The sequence below is a fragment of the Acartia tonsa genome, chromosome 15 (assembly GCF_053477335.1).
Source record: "Acartia tonsa isolate MP-2025a chromosome 15, ASM5347733v1, whole genome shotgun sequence".
Lineage (NCBI taxonomy): Eukaryota > Metazoa > Arthropoda > Copepoda > Calanoida > Acartiidae > Acartia > Acartia tonsa.
Genome location: NC_137274.1, coordinates 24767012 through 24785120, shown reverse-complemented (window position 1 = coordinate 24785120; position 18109 = coordinate 24767012). Strand labels below are relative to the sequence as shown.

The 18109-nt window shown below is 38.3% G+C and overlaps 26 non-coding genes across 26 annotated transcripts; 12 read left to right on the top strand and 14 right to left on the bottom strand.

The window, feature by feature from the left end:
* The first annotated feature begins 341 nt into the window (after nucleotides 1-341).
* Nucleotides 342-460, top strand: LOC145308464 (5S ribosomal RNA). The gene has a single exon (XR_013876295.1). It is a non-coding gene; the product is annotated as a 5S ribosomal RNA (ribosomal RNA).
* Nucleotides 461-547: 87 nt separating this feature from the next.
* LOC145308635 (5S ribosomal RNA) lies at nucleotides 548-666 on the top strand. The gene has a single exon (XR_013876458.1). It is a non-coding gene; the product is annotated as a 5S ribosomal RNA (ribosomal RNA).
* Nucleotides 667-732: 66 nt separating this feature from the next.
* TRNAG-GCC (transfer RNA glycine (anticodon GCC)) lies at nucleotides 733-803 on the bottom strand. The gene has a single exon. It is a non-coding gene; the product is annotated as a tRNA-Gly (tRNA).
* A 418-nt stretch (nucleotides 804-1221) lies between these two features.
* On the bottom strand, nucleotides 1222-1339 carry LOC145308091 (U5 spliceosomal RNA). Its single transcript, XR_013875922.1, has one exon. It is a non-coding gene; the product is annotated as a U5 spliceosomal RNA (small nuclear RNA).
* Nucleotides 1340-1668: 329 nt separating this feature from the next.
* Nucleotides 1669-1860, bottom strand: LOC145308038 (U2 spliceosomal RNA). Its single transcript, XR_013875872.1, has one exon. It is a non-coding gene; the product is annotated as a U2 spliceosomal RNA (small nuclear RNA).
* A 267-nt stretch (nucleotides 1861-2127) lies between these two features.
* On the bottom strand, nucleotides 2128-2292 carry LOC145307948 (U1 spliceosomal RNA). Its single transcript, XR_013875791.1, has one exon. It is a non-coding gene; the product is annotated as a U1 spliceosomal RNA (small nuclear RNA).
* A 707-nt stretch (nucleotides 2293-2999) lies between these two features.
* On the top strand, nucleotides 3000-3118 carry LOC145308568 (5S ribosomal RNA). The gene has a single exon (XR_013876392.1). It is a non-coding gene; the product is annotated as a 5S ribosomal RNA (ribosomal RNA).
* Nucleotides 3119-4277: 1159 nt separating this feature from the next.
* On the top strand, nucleotides 4278-4350 carry TRNAM-CAU (transfer RNA methionine (anticodon CAU)). Its single transcript has one exon. It is a non-coding gene; the product is annotated as a tRNA-Met (tRNA).
* A 244-nt stretch (nucleotides 4351-4594) lies between these two features.
* TRNAR-UCU (transfer RNA arginine (anticodon UCU)) lies at nucleotides 4595-4667 on the bottom strand. Its single transcript has one exon. It is a non-coding gene; the product is annotated as a tRNA-Arg (tRNA).
* A 300-nt stretch (nucleotides 4668-4967) lies between these two features.
* TRNAD-GUC (transfer RNA aspartic acid (anticodon GUC)) lies at nucleotides 4968-5039 on the bottom strand. Its single transcript has one exon. It is a non-coding gene; the product is annotated as a tRNA-Asp (tRNA).
* Nucleotides 5040-5114: 75 nt separating this feature from the next.
* On the bottom strand, nucleotides 5115-5187 carry TRNAK-UUU (transfer RNA lysine (anticodon UUU)). Its single transcript has one exon. It is a non-coding gene; the product is annotated as a tRNA-Lys (tRNA).
* A 200-nt stretch (nucleotides 5188-5387) lies between these two features.
* LOC145307725 (5S ribosomal RNA) lies at nucleotides 5388-5506 on the top strand. The gene has a single exon (XR_013875595.1). It is a non-coding gene; the product is annotated as a 5S ribosomal RNA (ribosomal RNA).
* A 642-nt stretch (nucleotides 5507-6148) lies between these two features.
* Nucleotides 6149-6267, top strand: LOC145307798 (5S ribosomal RNA). The gene has a single exon (XR_013875667.1). It is a non-coding gene; the product is annotated as a 5S ribosomal RNA (ribosomal RNA).
* A 1571-nt stretch (nucleotides 6268-7838) lies between these two features.
* Nucleotides 7839-7911, top strand: TRNAA-AGC (transfer RNA alanine (anticodon AGC)). The gene has a single exon. It is a non-coding gene; the product is annotated as a tRNA-Ala (tRNA).
* Nucleotides 7912-8076: 165 nt separating this feature from the next.
* LOC145308588 (5S ribosomal RNA) lies at nucleotides 8077-8195 on the top strand. The gene has a single exon (XR_013876411.1). It is a non-coding gene; the product is annotated as a 5S ribosomal RNA (ribosomal RNA).
* An 87-nt stretch (nucleotides 8196-8282) lies between these two features.
* Nucleotides 8283-8401, top strand: LOC145308463 (5S ribosomal RNA). The gene has a single exon (XR_013876294.1). It is a non-coding gene; the product is annotated as a 5S ribosomal RNA (ribosomal RNA).
* Nucleotides 8402-8488: 87 nt separating this feature from the next.
* On the top strand, nucleotides 8489-8607 carry LOC145308634 (5S ribosomal RNA). Its single transcript, XR_013876457.1, has one exon. It is a non-coding gene; the product is annotated as a 5S ribosomal RNA (ribosomal RNA).
* Nucleotides 8608-8673: 66 nt separating this feature from the next.
* TRNAG-GCC (transfer RNA glycine (anticodon GCC)) lies at nucleotides 8674-8744 on the bottom strand. Its single transcript has one exon. It is a non-coding gene; the product is annotated as a tRNA-Gly (tRNA).
* Nucleotides 8745-9162: 418 nt separating this feature from the next.
* Nucleotides 9163-9280, bottom strand: LOC145308090 (U5 spliceosomal RNA). Its single transcript, XR_013875921.1, has one exon. It is a non-coding gene; the product is annotated as a U5 spliceosomal RNA (small nuclear RNA).
* A 329-nt stretch (nucleotides 9281-9609) lies between these two features.
* Nucleotides 9610-9801, bottom strand: LOC145308037 (U2 spliceosomal RNA). Its single transcript, XR_013875871.1, has one exon. It is a non-coding gene; the product is annotated as a U2 spliceosomal RNA (small nuclear RNA).
* Nucleotides 9802-10068: 267 nt separating this feature from the next.
* Nucleotides 10069-10233, bottom strand: LOC145307947 (U1 spliceosomal RNA). Its single transcript, XR_013875790.1, has one exon. It is a non-coding gene; the product is annotated as a U1 spliceosomal RNA (small nuclear RNA).
* A 707-nt stretch (nucleotides 10234-10940) lies between these two features.
* LOC145308566 (5S ribosomal RNA) lies at nucleotides 10941-11059 on the top strand. The gene has a single exon (XR_013876390.1). It is a non-coding gene; the product is annotated as a 5S ribosomal RNA (ribosomal RNA).
* Nucleotides 11060-12218: 1159 nt separating this feature from the next.
* TRNAM-CAU (transfer RNA methionine (anticodon CAU)) lies at nucleotides 12219-12291 on the top strand. The gene has a single exon. It is a non-coding gene; the product is annotated as a tRNA-Met (tRNA).
* Nucleotides 12292-12535: 244 nt separating this feature from the next.
* TRNAR-UCU (transfer RNA arginine (anticodon UCU)) lies at nucleotides 12536-12608 on the bottom strand. The gene has a single exon. It is a non-coding gene; the product is annotated as a tRNA-Arg (tRNA).
* Nucleotides 12609-12908: 300 nt separating this feature from the next.
* On the bottom strand, nucleotides 12909-12980 carry TRNAD-GUC (transfer RNA aspartic acid (anticodon GUC)). The gene has a single exon. It is a non-coding gene; the product is annotated as a tRNA-Asp (tRNA).
* A 75-nt stretch (nucleotides 12981-13055) lies between these two features.
* Nucleotides 13056-13128, bottom strand: TRNAK-UUU (transfer RNA lysine (anticodon UUU)). The gene has a single exon. It is a non-coding gene; the product is annotated as a tRNA-Lys (tRNA).
* Nucleotides 13129-18109: the final 4981 nt, after the last annotated feature.

Genomic DNA, 18109 nt, shown 5'->3' with positions numbered 1-18109 from the left:
TTTTGTTTTATGGTTCTTGCAAAAAAGATAATTTGCAGTGATTTTATCTTTTTGCAAGAATTATATATTTTTTTTCATCATTTGTATACATATTGTAACTTTAAAAGCCCTTATTGTGGGTTCACTTTTAATAAAACTCTGTAGCGCTTTGGATGAATAAATTTTAAAAGAAAAAAATCACTGAAGTTAAGCAACATTGGGCCAAGTTAGTACTTGGATGGGTGACCGCCTGGGAATACTTGGTGTCGTAGGTTCAATATTTTTGGAATTTTGACCCAACCAATCCTAGCCCAAACCTAACTAAACCTCACACAAGTTTGAAAATCATGTTGTCACTTTATGTCTACGGCCATACCATGTTGAAAGCACCAGTTCTCGTCCGATCACTGAAGTTAAGCAACATTGGGCCAAGTTAGTACTTGGATGGGTGACCGCCTGGGAATACTTGGTGTCGTAGGTTCAATATTTTTGGAATTTTGACCCAACCAATCCTAGCCCAAACCTAACTAAACCTCACACAAGTTTGAAAATCATGTTGTCACTTTATGTCTACGGCCATACCATGTTGAAAGCACCAGTTCTCGTCCGATCACTGAAGTTAAGCAACATTGGGCCAAGTTAGTACTTGGATGGGTGACCGCCTGGGAACACTTGGTGTTGTAAACTCTACATCTTTCTTTCTTATCTTGTCACTGAAAACAGAAAAGTTGTGTTAACGTAGAAAATAATTGCTGCAACGTCCGGGAATCGAACCCGGGCCGCTCGCGTGGCAGGCGAGCATTCTACCACTGAACCAACGTTGCTGGTATGCTCTTTGGCTATTCGTATAACCCAACCCCTTGCTGAAAATCATTATTCAGAAATCTGTCAATTTATAACCCAAATACAGATTGATATAGCTTTACACCTGAGTATGACTTGCTGTAAGTAGACTTTGGCAGTAGGTAAGGACTTTCTTCAGCCCGGCAAGACAATATCTGAGTGATCCTTGGTTCACTTGTACACACCTTTTAGTGAAGTGAATCAAGCAAGTATAGCTTGGTCAGTTTAGACAAATGGTAACTGCAATTTTAGCCATTCCTACCGTAGGCTATTTGTCAGCATGGTTGGCCAGTTTTATTTTTACAAATTTGAAGTGGTTGGTTGGAGATGAATGGTTTTGTGGTAAACACATCCTGACATCCTGTCCCTACATGCCTGTTGTAATATGATTCTTTAAGTGGGCTCTCTCATGGAAAGCCTTCAGATAAATTGGATGTAATTCCAATATGATCCACTTACACGGAAATCTTTAGTAAAAGGCGAAAGATTTATTCGTGCTGTAGGTAGATCCTGGACATGCTCAAACAACACAAATAGCTCCATATCCTTGGCAGCTGTTAGGCTTGTTCCATTGACCAATCTAATGTAGTTGTCAGCAAAGACATGTAGAGATTGTGTCAAAGTTCAGCTTATTCACCAAAAAAACACAAGCCCCTAGAATAACTTGAGGCGGAAAATTATCCATTAAATGACATTCAACTTTAGGGGTTTGCACCACCTAGCATTAAAACATTGAACTACATGAAGGAAGTGGAGCCATTGTGCTTTTGGCAGCATGCTTTTTGACTTGTGCAAACTTGATACAGGTTGTACACAATGTATTGAGTGGTCCAGTTTAGAAGTGGGGACAAGTGGGCCGATCCTGGTGGTACTGCAATACCAAGCCAACCCGTGATAAGGCTGGAGCAAGCTCCAAGTCCTTATCCCCTAACAAAAATGAGTTTAATATCGAAGGGGACACATGGTCCCCGTATCAGATATTAAGCTGATATGAACAGATACTACACTTTGATCTTAGCCAAAAGGCCGAGAAGCGATGCCGAAGAATAGTTCCAGTATGCTACCTTAGAGTCATAACCTGACTATTGTACTGTCTGGCAAAAGATTAGCATGCAGGCTGCCTAATCATTGTTAGAGAGAGTATAGTCAATCTGCCTAGTTCAAAGCAAAGACTTTACTTTAAATTGGGCTCCGATAGAAGCCTTTTTCTGGCCAACTACACAAACTTTAGCAACTCCTAATGAGTGAAATTTGAACTAGATGGTTAAGTTACACATTCTAATTCAGTTGTCTGTTCTGTATTTATTAGGGGATGCGCGAACGCAGTCCCCAACTACCAAAAATTGTGCGTTCGAGTTACCCACATTTGGGGTAATCGTAGGGGTCAGCCATGCCTGAGTGCAATGGCACAGCCTCACCCTAGAGGAACCACCTTAGTGTTCATGGTTAACCTCCACGCCAGGTAAGTATGAGAGTAGGAGTCGATTTCAGTGTATGGGTGACAAAGACTATAGATATTTTGCTGACCAGCTCCACGACTTCACACAAAACATGATTCAGTTGAAGTGTCCCCTCAGAAATGCTATATTTATACTTTTTCAAATAGTTGGTGACATACTTTGTTGATGAAACCTTCGGTAGGAGGTCTTCCATTGAAACAAATGCGACACCTAGAGGCCAAATTATTGGCTACATAATATACATGATTGCTACTTTACAGGTTACTAGTGGCTTTAGGGGGGGGATTTTTTTTGTTTTTGGGAGGGTTGGGGGTGTCCCACACCCCCAAGAAAATAGCTTAAAACCACCGCAGGACCAATAGGTATATACCCTGAAGAGTAGAATCCATTCGGTTCAGTGGTTACCGAGATCTTAAGGGACAGACAGACATCGTTCTGCTTTGTATTACAGATGCATCCTAATTACCAATAGTGAGCTATCATCAGCTCTGACAGAAATAGCATTACAGTTCACACTGCAACCACAGGATCAATACACACCTCTTAATGAAGTGGATCAAGCAAATTTAGCTTGGTCAGTTTAGACAAATACAAGACGCAAACTGTCACTTGTTATAACAAGATTACCAAGAGTTAGCACTGGTTGCAACGCAACGAACCAAACAGAAGGATGGTATGGTAATATCCACATAACAATGTGAAAATGCTTTATCAAATGTCTACGGCCATACCATGTTAAAAGCACCAGTTCTCGTCCGATCACTGAAGTTAAGCAACATTGGGCCAAGTTAGTACTTGGATGGGTGACCGCCTGGGAATACTTGGTGTCGTAGACTTAACATTTTTGGAATTTTGACCCAAACAATCCTAGCCCAAACCTAACTAAACCCCACACAATTAATGTCTACGGCCATACCATGTTGAAAGCACCAGTTCTCGTCCGATCACTGAAGTTAATCAACATTGGGCAAACAAAATTTAGCATTTATGCTAAATTTTGTTTGCTTAAATAACATTCTATTGCAACAAAAAGGTGATGTTAGCAAATAATTTCTTGAATAAAATCATAAAACGTTATTTCATTTAATTTTCATTTTTTCACTGTTGTGTTTTTATTTGACATTAAAAATAAAAATCATAAAAAATCTTCCAAATCAAAGAGAAAAAATCTTTGAATTATTGGTCAATTTAAGTTCAAAGATTTTTTTATTGTAAAAAGTTAATTTTTTAAAAATATTTTAGAAAAAAATCTTCTAACAAAAAAAAATTTTCATAATCCAAGATGGCGTCAATACATGTAAAATAATATTTTTAAAACAAAAAATTAAAACTTGAATATCTTTTTTCACAGATTGAATTTCAAAAATCGGTCTGACAGTTTTTCCAAAGTCAGTATGATCTATTGAATGAAAAAGGTTTGAAACTGATAGAACATTTCTTTATACTAAAATATATTTTTTCTCCTGTTTTTTCCCACACTTCCAAAAAATGAAATTCAATTAAAAATTAAATTGTTCTCACGTTAAAAAAATTTTCTCACGGGTCCAAAAAATGAATTTAAATGAAAATCATATGTACCATTTAAATCAAAATGAATGGTTCCCACATTCTAAAAATTTTCCCACGCTTGACATTCTTGAAAAATGCTAAATAAATGGACATTTAAACAAACCAAAGATCGCGTTTTTTGCAATGGAATGTGTTTTGTAAAAATCTTTGAAACTTTGGATTTATACACCACGGAAACTTGTTACATAGAGTAAACAGCTTTATTGCCCTCTGCTTTTCTTTAAGTGTGCTAGTTACTAGGCAAATATGTATTTGTGGTTTTCACTTTGGCGTACATAATAATATTGTAAAAAAAGCGTCAGTGGTATAGTGGTGAGCATAGCTGCCTTCCAAGCAGTTGACCCGGGTTTGATTCCCGGCTGACGCATTTTCATCTCATTTCATTTTGTACATTCAAAAAGAGTAGTAATCCTGTACTGCCAACAAGCCTCCGTAGCGCAGTAGGCAGCGCGTCAGTCTCATAATCTGAAGGCCGTGAGTTCGAGCCTCACCGGGGGCAGGCAAACACTTTTTCATCTCCTGGTTGTGTTTTGAAAAATAGTTTTGTCAGAAGTGGGATTCAAACCCACGCCCTCATCGAGGACCAGAATTCTCACAACCACTCTCTATCAGAGAGCAAGGAAGTTGTCCTTGAGTCTGGCACCTTAGACCACTCGGCCATCCTGACTGCTAATATAGTGTTCACGGATTAAGAAATTCCATGTTTTGATAACCCAAAAAGGTTAGCCAAAATGCAATGTTAGCATCCCATCTGGGGATCGAACCCAGGACCTTTGGATTAGAAGTCCAACGCGCTATCCTCTGCGCTAATGGGACTTGGTAAGAGAAAAGAAAATAGTAGCATTTGTTGACATAAAACATTATGGAAGGCAAGAAAAAGAAAATCAAGTAGAGAAGAAAAAAAGCATGTAGTTTTTGCATTGTGCTAATACTTATACATATCATCTCAATCAGGCCCGTTAGCTCAGTTGGTTAGAGCGTTGTGCTAATAACGCAAAGGTTGCGGGTTCGATCCCCCTACCGGCCAGCTAATACTTTTACCAAATTGAACAGTTTGCAGTGGCGGAAATATTTAACGGAAAAAAAAAGAAATTTCACAAGGTTGAAAAATTATCTCTCCCCGACCGGGAATCGAACCCGGGCCTTCCACGTGACAGGCGGAGATCCTCACCACTAGACTATCGAGGAATTCTTATTGACCAGCTATTTTCTAGTCTCTACGTACGTATCACACTGATTGGAGACTTGAACAAAAAATGAGAGCGCCCGAGCAGGGGCTCGAACCCTGGACCGTTAGGTTAAAAGCCTAACGCTCTACCGACTGAGCTACCCGGGCATCATGCTTATTTAAAATTACAGTAACAAAATTGTCTCACCAGATGGCAGCAGCATTTTAGTTCATGGTAGGCTTGGTTTTCTCTCTGTTTATTTTTGGTTAAGTGCAACCTGAGTTGTATAGAATAAATCATCCCTCCATAATTTTCCTGTATTGTAGCATTTTGCATTTAGCATATGTCACATTTTCCAAAGTTAAATGTCTACGGCCATACCATGTTGAAAGCACCAGCTCTCGTCCGATCACTGAAGTTAAGCAACATTGGGCCAAGTTAGTACTTGGATGGGTGACCGCCTGGGAATACTTGGTGTCGTAGGCAAATCTTTTCATCCTTTTTTATAAGTTGAGAAAAAAAAATACCAAAGTGTGAAAAATGTAAACCAGCACAGCAAGAGACAACTGCTTATGCTTATTTTTTACACTTAAAGCCCTTATACAATGCAACCACTATGATATAATATGTAGTTACTGTTTTTGTCACCAGATGGCAGCTCTATTTAGTTCCCAGTTAGGCTTAGTTTTCTCCGTGTTGAGGCATGAGTTTTGGGTTGACAACTATTATTGTTCGATAAAATGAAATCTTTCAGTACTACACATACCTGTTTGGATTAATATTTTAGTTACCTTGTGCTTGTATTTTATGAAAATTAACTTTTCTGGTCGGACCTTCAACAAATATCAAAATAATATGGTTGTCCAAGTAACCTTACATCATTGTCTAAAACGACCAAGCTAATATTGCTTGATTCACTTCTACAAGAGGTGTGTATCACCTTGAGTCCGCTCGGGTTGGGTGTCTGTCTTAGTCAGTCACAAATATCTTTATTCAGGGTTAAAGAGAACTCACTAATCACTGGAAACCAATCTAGAACTTAGAATCATTTACCGTAGATACCTGTACGTATTTTCTCTTGGTAATGCATTTTCCATTTAGTTTATGCCACACTTTCCTTTGATAAATGTCTACGGCCATACCATGTTGAAAGCACCAGTTCTTGACCGATCACTGAAGTTAAGCAACATTGGGCCAAGCTAGTACTTGGATGGGTGACCGCCTGGGAATACTTGGTGTCGTAGGCTTTAACATTTTATCCATATTTCAAAATTTGTCTCTTTTTCTTCCTTGTCCGTAGATTCCTGTACTGTTGAGCGTTTTGCATTCATTTCACGCCACATTTTCTCTTCGTAATGCATTTTGCATTTAATTTTTGCCACATTTTCCGTTGATATATGTCTACGGCCATACCATGTTGAAAGCACCAGTTCTCGTCCGATTTTCGTGATTAAAAGTCAAGAAGTTTTTGTTTAAAAATTAACAATAAGAAAGCTTTTTTCTCTATTGATATTTTGATTTTAAATGTTTTGATTTGCTTTCTTTTTAATTTTGATGGATCATTTATAATGATTACAAGAAATTGGGTAAATTTACCCCCAAAACAATTTAGTACCTAGTCAATATTTAGATTTTTTCTCGAGGCAAAGAATTTAAATTTAAAATAATCACGAAACCTATCTATAGTTTATATTTTGCATGAAATTGTATTTCATGATATTGCTGAATTTATTTAACTTTTTATTTATATAAATTATTTATATTTATTCATTTATGTTTCTAAATATGGTTTAAAAGCATATTTCATTATGATTATTACCGAATTTTAATTTTTATTGAGTAGTGTAATTCAAAACTTGTTTGACAGGTTTCCTAGATTTACTCAAATTTATTAATTTTAATCTAAAATTTTCAAGTAAACTTAAAGTATTAATATTATACTTCGTAATTTTAACAAAAGTTTATGAATTTTAATTATTTTATTGGTTTATTTTTGTTTTCAAAGTTTTTTTTTGTTTTATTTTTGATTACTTAATTTCATAGATTAAGACAAAAAATGCATAGTTAAATAATTATTTCATTTTATTTACAGATTTTGCAAATTACAATATATATTTATCACTTTCTAATAATTTCATTTTAAAAGTAAAATTTTCGCCTAGATATTTAAATTTTATTGATTTAAATTTAAAGTTTTATTTAGGATTTATAGTTTGAATCATCTTTACAAAGGTGATATTTAATAATTAGAAAAAGGAAGGCAATGAATTTTGCTGCATATATTTTCATTCTATTTCGGTTTTATGCAAATAAAATGTGGCCTTTTCATTTCCTTGCTTATTTGGTTGACTTGACCAATATAAAGTAGGGTACATTGGTGTATCCATTTAATGATTACATATTTTTGGAGTAAAAATTCAATTTTCGGGTTTTTTCTCCACAGAAGAGATATCATTATGTTCTTCTGCTATATTTTTTGTTTTATGGTTCTTGCAAAAAAGATAATTTGCAGTGATTTTATCTTTTTGCAAGAATTATATATTTTTTTTCATCATTTGTATACATATTGTAACTTTAAAAGCCCTTATTGTGGGTTCACTTTTAATAAAACTCTGTAGCGCTTTGGATGAATAAATTTTAAAAGAAAAAAATCACTGTAGTTAAGCAACATTGGGCCAAGTTAGTACTTGGATGGGTGACCGCCTGGGAATACTTGGTGTCGTAGGCTCTAACATTTTATCCATATTTCAAATTTGTCTCTTTTTCTTTCTTGTCCAAGAGAAATTTCTAATCACTGAGAACATAAGGTGAAACCCAAGGGGATGTAGCTCAGATGGTAGAGCGCTCGCTTAGCATGCGAGAGGTACGGGGATCGATACCCCGCATCTCCAAGTATCATTTTTCCCCCGTACTACACAAGCACCAAACAAAAAAATAAACACACAAAGAAAAACAAAAGTCTGAAAATTTAAACCAGTAAAACTTTAAACCTTTTTGTTGCATTAGAATGTTATTTAATAAACCAGAAGTTAGTAGAGCATTCCCTCAGAGTAAATGTCTACGGCCATACCATGTTGAAAGCACCAGTTCTCGTCTGATCACTGAAGTTAAGCAACATTGGGCCAAGTTAGTACTTGGATGGGTGACCGCCTGGGAATACTTGGTGTCGTAGGTTCAATATTTTTGGAATTTTGACCCAACCAATCCTAGCCCAAACCTAACTAAACCTCACACAAGTTTGAAAATCATGTTGTCACTTTATGTCTACGGCCATACCATGTTGAAAGCACCAGTTCTCGTCCGATCACTGAAGTTAAGCAACATTGGGCCAAGTTAGTACTTGGATGGGTGACCGCCTGGGAATACTTGGTGTCGTAGGTTCAATATTTTTGGAATTTTGACCCAACCAATCCTAGCCCAAACCTAACTAAACCTCACACAAGTTTGAAAATCATGTTGTCACTTTATGTCTACGGCCATACCATGTTGAAAGCACCAGTTCTCGTCCGATCACTGAAGTTAAGCAACATTGGGCCAAGTTAGTACTTGGATGGGTGACCGCCTGGGAACACTTGGTGTTGTAAACTCTACATCTTTCTTTCTTATCTTGTCACTGAAAACAGAAAAGTTGTGTTAACGTAGAAAATAATTGCTGCAACGTCCGGGAATCGAACCCGGGCCGCTCGCGTGGCAGGCGAGCATTCTACCACTGAACCAACGTTGCTGGTATGCTCTTTGGCTATTCGTATAACCCAACCCCTTGCTGAAAATCATTATTCAGAAATCTGTCAATTTATAACCCAAATACAGATTGATATAGCTTTACACCTGAGTATGACTTGCTGTAAGTAGACTTTGGCAGTAGGTAAGGACTTTCTTCAGCCCGGCAAGACAATATCTGAGTGATCCTTGGTTCACTTGTACACACCTTTTAGTGAAGTGAATCAAGCAAGTATAGCTTGGTCAGTTTAGACAAATGGTAACTGCAATTTTAGCCATTCCTACCGTAGGCTATTTGTCAGCATGGTTGGCCAGTTTTATTTTTACAAATTTGAAGTGGTTGGTTGGAGATGAATGGTTTTGTGGTAAACACATCCTGACATCCTGTCCCTACATGCCTGTTGTAATATGATTCTTTAAGTGGGCTCTCTCATGGAAAGCCTTCAGATAAATTGGATGTAATTCCAATATGATCCACTTACACGGAAATCTTTAGTAAAAGGCGAAAGATTTATTCGTGCTGTAGGTAGATCCTGGACATGCTCAAACAACACAAATAGCTCCATATCCTTGGCAGCTGTTAGGCTTGTTCCATTGACCAATCTAATGTAGTTGTCAGCAAAGACATGTAGAGATTGTGTCAAAGTTCAGCTTATTCACCAAAAAAACACAAGCCCCTAGAATAACTTGAGGCGGAAAATTATCCATTAAATGACATTCAACTTTAGGGGTTTGCACCACCTAGCATTAAAACATTGAACTACATGAAGGAAGTGGAGCCATTGTGCTTTTGGCAGCATGCTTTTTGACTTGTGCAAACTTGATACAGGTTGTACACAATGTATTGAGTGGTCCAGTTTAGAAGTGGGGACAAGTGGGCCGATCCTGGTGGTACTGCAATACCAAGCCAACCCGTGATAAGGCTGGAGCAAGCTCCAAGTCCTTATCCCCTAACAAAAATGAGTTTAATATCGAAGGGGACACATGGTCCCCGTATCAGATATTAAGCTGATATGAACAGATACTACACTTTGATCTTAGCCAAAAGGCCGAGAAGCGATGCCGAAGAATAGTTCCAGTATGCTACCTTAGAGTCATAACCTGACTATTGTACTGTCTGGCAAAAGATTAGCATGCAGGCTGCCTAATCATTGTTAGAGAGAGTATAGTCAATCTGCCTAGTTCAAAGCAAAGACTTTACTTTAAATTGGGCTCCGATAGAAGCCTTTTTCTGGCCAACTACACAAACTTTAGCAACTCCTAATGAGTGAAATTTGAACTAGATGGTTAAGTTACACATTCTAATTCAGTTGTCTGTTCTGTATTTATTAGGGGATGCGCGAACGCAGTCCCCAACTACCAAAAATTGTGCGTTCGAGTTACCCACATTTGGGGTAATCGTAGGGGTCAGCCATGCCTGAGTGCAATGGCACAGCCTCACCCTAGAGGAACCACCTTAGTGTTCATGGTTAACCTCCACGCCAGGTAAGTATGAGAGTAGGAGTCGATTTCAGTGTATGGGTGACAAAGACTATAGATATTTTGCTGACCAGCTCCACGACTTCACACAAAACATGATTCAGTTGAAGTGTCCCCTCAGAAATGCTATATTTATACTTTTTCAAATAGTTGGTGACATACTTTGTTGATGAAACCTTCGGTAGGAGGTCTTCCATTGAAACAAATGCGACACCTAGAGGCCAAATTATTGGCTACATAATATACATGATTGCTACTTTACAGGTTACTAGTGGCTTTAGGGGGGGGATTTTTTTTGTTTTTGGGAGGGTTGGGGGTGTCCCACACCCCCAAGAAAATAGCTTAAAACCACCGCAGGACCAATAGGTATATACCCTGAAGAGTAGAATCCATTCGGTTCAGTGGTTACCGAGATCTTAAGGGACAGACAGACATCGTTCTGCTTTGTATTACAGATGCATCCTAATTACCAATAGTGAGCTATCATCAGCTCTGACAGAAATAGCATTACAGTTCACACTGCAACCACAGGATCAATACACACCTCTTAATGAAGTGGATCAAGCAAATTTAGCTTGGTCAGTTTAGACAAATACAAGACGCAAACTGTCACTTGTTATAACAAAATTACCAAGAGTTAGCACTGGTTGCAACGCAACGAACCAAACAGAAGGATGGTATGGTAATATCCACATAACAATGTGAAAATGCTTTATCAAATGTCTACGGCCATACCATGTTAAAAGCACCAGTTCTCGTCCGATCACTGAAGTTAAGCAACATTGGGCCAAGTTAGTACTTGGATGGGTGACCGCCTGGGAATACTTGGTGTCGTAGACTTAACATTTTTGGAATTTTGACCCAAACAATCCTAGCCCAAACCTAACTAAACCCCACACAATTAATGTCTACGGCCATACCATGTTGAAAGCACCAGTTCTCGTCCGATCACTGAAGTTAATCAACATTGGGCAAACAAAATTTAGCATTTATGCTAAATTTTGTTTGCTTAAATAACATTCTATTGCAACAAAAAGGTGATGTTAGCAAATAATTTCTTGAATAAAATCATAAAACGTTATTTCATTTAATTTTCATTTTTTCACTGTTGTGTTTTTATTTGACATTAAAAATAAAAATCATAAAAAATCTTCCAAATCAAAGAGAAAAAATCTTTGAATTATTGGTCAATTTAAGTTCAAAGATTTTTTTATTGTAAAAAGTTAATTTTTTAAAAATATTTTAGAAAAAAATCTTCTAACAAAAAAAAATTTTCATAATCCAAGATGGCGTCAATACATGTAAAATAATATTTTTAAAACAAAAAATTAAAACTTGAATATCTTTTTTCACAGATTGAATTTCAAAAATCGGTCTGACAGTTTTTCCAAAGTCAGTATGATCTATTGAATGAAAAAGGTTTGAAACTGATAGAACATTTCTTTATACTAAAATATATTTTTTCTCCTGTTTTTTCCCACACTTCCAAAAAATGAAATTCAATTAAAAATTAAATTGTTCTCACGTTAAAAAAATTTTCTCACGGGTCCAAAAAATGAATTTAAATGAAAATCATATGTACCATTTAAATCAAAATGAATGGTTCCCACATTCTAAAAATTTTCCCACGCTTGACATTCTTGAAAAATGCTAAATAAATGGACATTTAAACAAACCAAAGATCGCGTTTTTTGCAATGGAATGTGTTTTGTAAAAATCTTTGAAACTTTGGATTTATACACCACGGAAACTTGTTACATAGAGTAAACAGCTTTATTGCCCTCTGCTTTTCTTTAAGTGTGCTAGTTACTAGGCAAATATGTATTTGTGGTTTTCACTTTGGCGTACATAATAATATTGTAAAAAAAGCGTCAGTGGTATAGTGGTGAGCATAGCTGCCTTCCAAGCAGTTGACCCGGGTTTGATTCCCGGCTGACGCATTTTCATCTCATTTCATTTTGTACATTCAAAAAGAGTAGTAATCCTGTACTGCCAACAAGCCTCCGTAGCGCAGTAGGCAGCGCGTCAGTCTCATAATCTGAAGGCCGTGAGTTCGAGCCTCACCGGGGGCAGGCAAACACTTTTTCATCTCCTGGTTGTGTTTTGAAAAATAGTTTTGTCAGAAGTGGGATTCAAACCCACGCCCTCATCGAGGACCAGAATTCTCACAACCACTCTCTATCAGAGAGCAAGGAAGTTGTCCTTGAGTCTGGCACCTTAGACCACTCGGCCATCCTGACTGCTAATATAGTGTTCACGGATTAAGAAATTCCATGTTTTGATAACCCAAAAAGGTTAGCCAAAATGCAATGTTAGCATCCCATCTGGGGATCGAACCCAGGACCTTTGGATTAGAAGTCCAACGCGCTATCCTCTGCGCTAATGGGACTTGGTAAGAGAAAAGAAAATAGTAGCATTTGTTGACATAAAACATTATGGAAGGCAAGAAAAAGAAAATCAAGTAGAGAAGAAAAAAAGCATGTAGTTTTTGCATTGTGCTAATACTTATACATATCATCTCAATCAGGCCCGTTAGCTCAGTTGGTTAGAGCGTTGTGCTAATAACGCAAAGGTTGCGGGTTCGATCCCCCTACCGGCCAGCTAATACTTTTACCAAATTGAACAGTTTGCAGTGGCGGAAATATTTAACGGAAAAAAAAAGAAATTTCACAAGGTTGAAAAATTATCTCTCCCCGACCGGGAATCGAACCCGGGCCTTCCACGTGACAGGCGGAGATCCTCACCACTAGACTATCGAGGAATTCTTATTGACCAGCTATTTTCTAGTCTCTACGTACGTATCACACTGATTGGAGACTTGAACAAAAAATGAGAGCGCCCGAGCAGGGGCTCGAACCCTGGACCGTTAGGTTAAAAGCCTAACGCTCTACCGACTGAGCTACCCGGGCATCATGCTTATTTAAAATTACAGTAACAAAATTGTCTCACCAGATGGCAGCAGCATTTTAGTTCATGGTAGGCTTGGTTTTCTCTCTGTTTATTTTTGGTTAAGTGCAACCTGAGTTGTATAGAATAAATCATCCCTCCATAATTTTCCTGTATTGTAGCATTTTGCATTTAGCATATGTCACATTTTCCAAAGTTAAATGTCTACGGCCATACCATGTTGAAAGCACCAGCTCTCGTCCGATCAAATAGTCCGCTCACCGTGGGGTTCACATGTTCTGTGTTCTGCTGTGGTGTTCGTACATTGTGAAGAATTTTTGAGTTATTTATTCATACTCTAGTGTTTATCATAAAGTTTTTTTGTTTAAAAAAGCTTGATAGTTTTATTAAAAAATCGAACTATAGTGTTGTTATTTTAATTTATTGTGAAAATTCGTATTATTGTGCTGTTTATTTTATAGAAACACCCACAATATAGAAAGTTTGTAGTGAGTTTGGTAAATTTAAATACCAAACAAAACAAGTTTTTTACATAAACAAACACTTATAAGCATTTTTTGTTGTTGTTAATATATTAAGTGATACTTTTTTTGTGAAAATGGCAAATTTAAAAGGTGCCCTCACCTTTTTAAAGAGAGTGAGAACATTTTGCATAGACTTAAAATCTGCCGCTAATGGTAAAAAATTTAGTGAAGCTGAGTGGATGGATCTTTTGCTAGAGGATCTAAAACTCGAAATTAGTGATATAGAGGAAGCTGGCGTCCATGGAATTACCCAGCTCCTCATGGTTACCTGCTTCACTGAGGAGGTCTACAAGGCCAAGCTCGCCTTGTTGGAGAAGGGCGTGAAGTGGACCAAGATGAGAGGCTTGATGGTTTATGGTTACTCAACTGAGGAGTATGTTACTACCATCAAGGTCAAGAATTGGTCGAATTTTATGGACACTGAGGCTATTATCTCTGTCCTGAAAGCCTATGGAGATGTGTTGACATTTCATCGGGGTACTGTGGCAGGTTACCCCACAATCTTTTCTAACTTCATTATCGTTAAAATGAAGCTTAGAAATGATTGTGAATTGCCAGCTCTAATCAGAAACACTGGCTGTGGCGAAATTTTGCAGATCTTGTGGGAAGGCTCAGACAAGATATGCTTTAGATGTAACAATAAAGGTCATACTATGGCCTTTTGCCGGCAGAAAGCAGCTTATCTGGCTGATGAAGCTGCCGTTGATTCCTGGGCAGCTATTGTGGCTGGCAAAGCTGTAGATGCTCATTCCAAGAAGAAGGCAAAGGATTTTCCTTCTTTGGCTGCTGATAATTCTAATGGCAGCCGAAACAAGCCTTCCAAAGGCAACGGGAGCAAGGCTGTCCGTTCTGACGCCGCTGTAGGTGGCTCCGGCTTGCCAAATGGCCAGGGAAGCAGGGCTGGCCGTTCTGACGCCGCTGTGGGTGGCTCCGGCTTGCCCAATGGCCACGGGAGTAAAGCTGGCCGTTCTGACGTTGCTGTAGGTGGCTCTGGCTTGCCCAATGGCCACGGGAGCAAGGATGTTGTTGCTGATGGCTCTGTAAGTGGCTCTGGCTTAGCTAACGGCCAAGAGAGTCCTGATATGTTCAGTAGCCAGGACTTTATTCCTGCTACAAACCCTGCTAAAGCTGTAAAGGCTAAGGAGTTAAATGACATTGAAACTTCTAATGTTTTTACACCTCTGTCTGAGAAAATTGACGAATTTTCGTCAGGGGAGGCCTCTCCTGAAATGCCCTTGAATCAGTTGGGCATGTTGCAGGACAGCCTGGTCTGGTATGAAGGCCGTGGCAGGATTGAGGCCCACAATTCTGATGTGTCTGATGGCGAGGAGGTGAGCATGGAGCTTGACTCTAACTTAAAAAGAGGACGCTCTAACTCTCTGGATAATATAGGCTTACAAAAAAGTCTAAAAAGGCATTTAAAAGGCCAAAAGAAATAGGCCTTTTGATTTAGCAACAATCATGTTTATGCTAAAAAATGGCGAAGTTTAGTGTTCTTTCACTAAATGTGAACCATACATCAAATTTTAGTGAAGTTATAGAACATTTAAAGTCAAAAAAGCCAGCGGTTTTTTTTCTCCAAGAGTGTCCCTTGGAGACAAATCAACTAGAACTTATTGTTAGCCGTTTTGGTTACAAAGCATATTGTTCACTTGTAAATTTTGAGCAGCCAGGCGTTGCTATTATTTATCTAGAAGCCCTGGGTCCTGTTGAGATCCTGCCATTGGAACCAGGCCGCCTGTTGTTTATAAAGATAAATGATAATATGTCTTTTATAAACATATATGCTCCAAGTGGAAATGATAATAAATATGCCAGAAAAACTCTTTATAATGAAACTTTGCCACGAAATTTGCAATTGAGAAGGTTGCAACCTATTCTCATTGGTGATTTTAATTGTGTGATATCTGAAAAAGATGTTATCCAAAACTTTAGTCAAAAAAAGAGCACAGCTTTGGCTCTTTTAGTTAACACTTTTGACTATACTGATTGTTATAGACATTTGCAGCCACAAGGACGTGAATATTCTTTCTCTAGGCCTGGCTGTACAGCATCTAGGATTGACAGAATCTATGTGCCGGCCAGGGCTTTGCCTGCTGTTGAGAATATGGTGTATTTTGCTAGCCTTTCAGACCACAAAGGCATGGAGCTTGTGTTTAAGGAGGAGCTCGCCCCCCTGCCCCCCAAAATACCGGGGCTATGGAGGCTTAACACAAGTGTTTTGAGCTCGCCTGATTTTTTGCCAAACTTTGTTCCTATTTGGCAGGAAAGTTTGAGGTCAGAGGCTGATTTTGCAGCGCCTCATATCTGGTGGGAGGAGAAAGGAAAGCCTAGTATCAGGGCTTTTCTTATCAGGTTTGCCTTAATGCGCAATAAATGTATTAAAAATACTAAAATTTTTCTTTTTTCAGCCCTTGAAAAATACATCAACCAGCGTGATTTTGACAAGGCTAAGCAAGTTCGGGAGAGGCTGCGCTCCTTAATCACCCAGGAGTCCATGGGCTACGTCCTACAGACCAAGGATATGGTGGAGGAGGAGAAAGTGTCCCTTTTTCATCTGAGTAGAGCCTTTAAAAACGGCGCTGCTAACTCCCTCTCCAGACTAAAAATTGGAGGGGTTGAGGTTGAGGACACTGCAGCGATACAGGAGGAGGCTTGTAGTTTTTTTTCCTCCCTCTTTAATGGCCATCATAGGTCATCTAATGTTGGAGGGGAGCCCGTTGATACTGGTGTCCCCTTTGAGCCTAATTTTGATCATTTTGATCAGTTCACTGAAGGGCTTGGGGCCCTAGATGATGGCCAAGCTGAGGCTCTTGAAGGTCCAGTGATATTGGACGAGCTGGCTTTTGCATTGGATTCTTGTCCTGACGGCAGGAGTCCAGGTAATGATGGGATACCATATGAATTCTACAAGGTAACTCGTCATATTATTGGTGAAAAATTAGTACAGATTTTCAATAGCCAATTGAATGATGTAAGTTTAATTCCATCTATGTCACAAGGAGTTACAAAACTCCTAAATAAGTTGGATAAAGGGTGTCCAACAATAAAGCAAGTGCGTCCTTTAACTTTATGTAATTCAGACTACAAAATTTTGTCAAAAATTTTAACTGCCAGATTAAATTCAGTGTTGGATACTTGTTTAAAAAGTCGACAACTTGCATGTAATTCTAATGAAATTATATTAAATGGTGTTACAGATCTTTTAAGCTCTATTGAATATTGTAAAGTTAAAAAGATTAATGCTTATTTAGTTAGCTACGATATTTTCAAAGCTTTTGACAAAACAAACATTTCTTTTGTATTAAAAGTAATGGAAAAAATGAATTTTAAACATAATTTTCGTTCCTGGATAAAGTTATTTCACACAGATATTTCAACAAGTTTTATTTTAAATGGTATAACTAAAATTATTGATTTAGTAAATAATGTCAGGCAGGGGGATCCTCTTGCTATGCCATTATTTTTAATTAATGTTGAACCATTGTTATTAACATTAAACAGTGTCATTGAGGGCTTGAAGGTTGGGGTTGTTAATCAAAAGGAGGAGGGATATGTTGACGACATCACTGCTGTCTCAACAGATCCTGAGGATCTCCTTAGGATTGACAAACTTTTTACTGATTTTGAAGCTCTCTCTGGTACTGTTTTAAATAGGTCAAACAAATGTAAAGTGATGGGACTTGGAGGATGGAAGGGTAGGTCAAATTGGCCGCTGGCCTGGCTGCAACCAGTGGACTCTGTAAAAATTTATGGAGTCCATTTCTGTCCTTCAATCTCAGAAACAATACATTTGTCGTGGAAAGTTTGTTTAGAAAAATTTAATAATTGTTTGCAGGCTTGGTCTGGGCGGGCCCTTCCTTTCTTGTCACAGAAAGCAACTGTTCTTAAGGTTTTTGCTACCTCCAAGCTCTGGTACCTAGGCCAGGTATTGCCAATACCTAAGGCCGTGGTAACAGAGATTGAGAAAAGAATGGGTACCTTTCTTTGGCAGGGAAGGTTGGAAAGGCTAGAAATCAACGAGTTGTATAATGCAACAGTTGATGGTGGCCTTGGCCTGCCTAATATTCAAGCCAAATGTGATGCATTATTTGTTAAGCATTTGACAAGGATTTTAAGCAAGGATTGCCGTTCCAGAGATCATTTGCTCTATTGGATTGGATTGAGGTTAAGAAACTTGTTTCCTACCTTTGTCCCGCCCCTTAGATCAGATGAAATTCCACCCTATTTTCTCCATTGTGTTCGCATGCTGGAGGACAAGGTGTTGGACCTTGACGTTGCAAGGCTGGAGGTGGTGAAAACCAAGGAGGTGTATGGGTTATTTAACTCCACCCCGCCCCCTCCCAAGGTCATGGACAAGAGATCTTTGAATTGGGAGAGGGTTTGGGTGAGGTTAAATGATCCAATTCTTTGTCGAGAATCTTTGGACATTTGCTTTTCAATTTTACATGACATATAT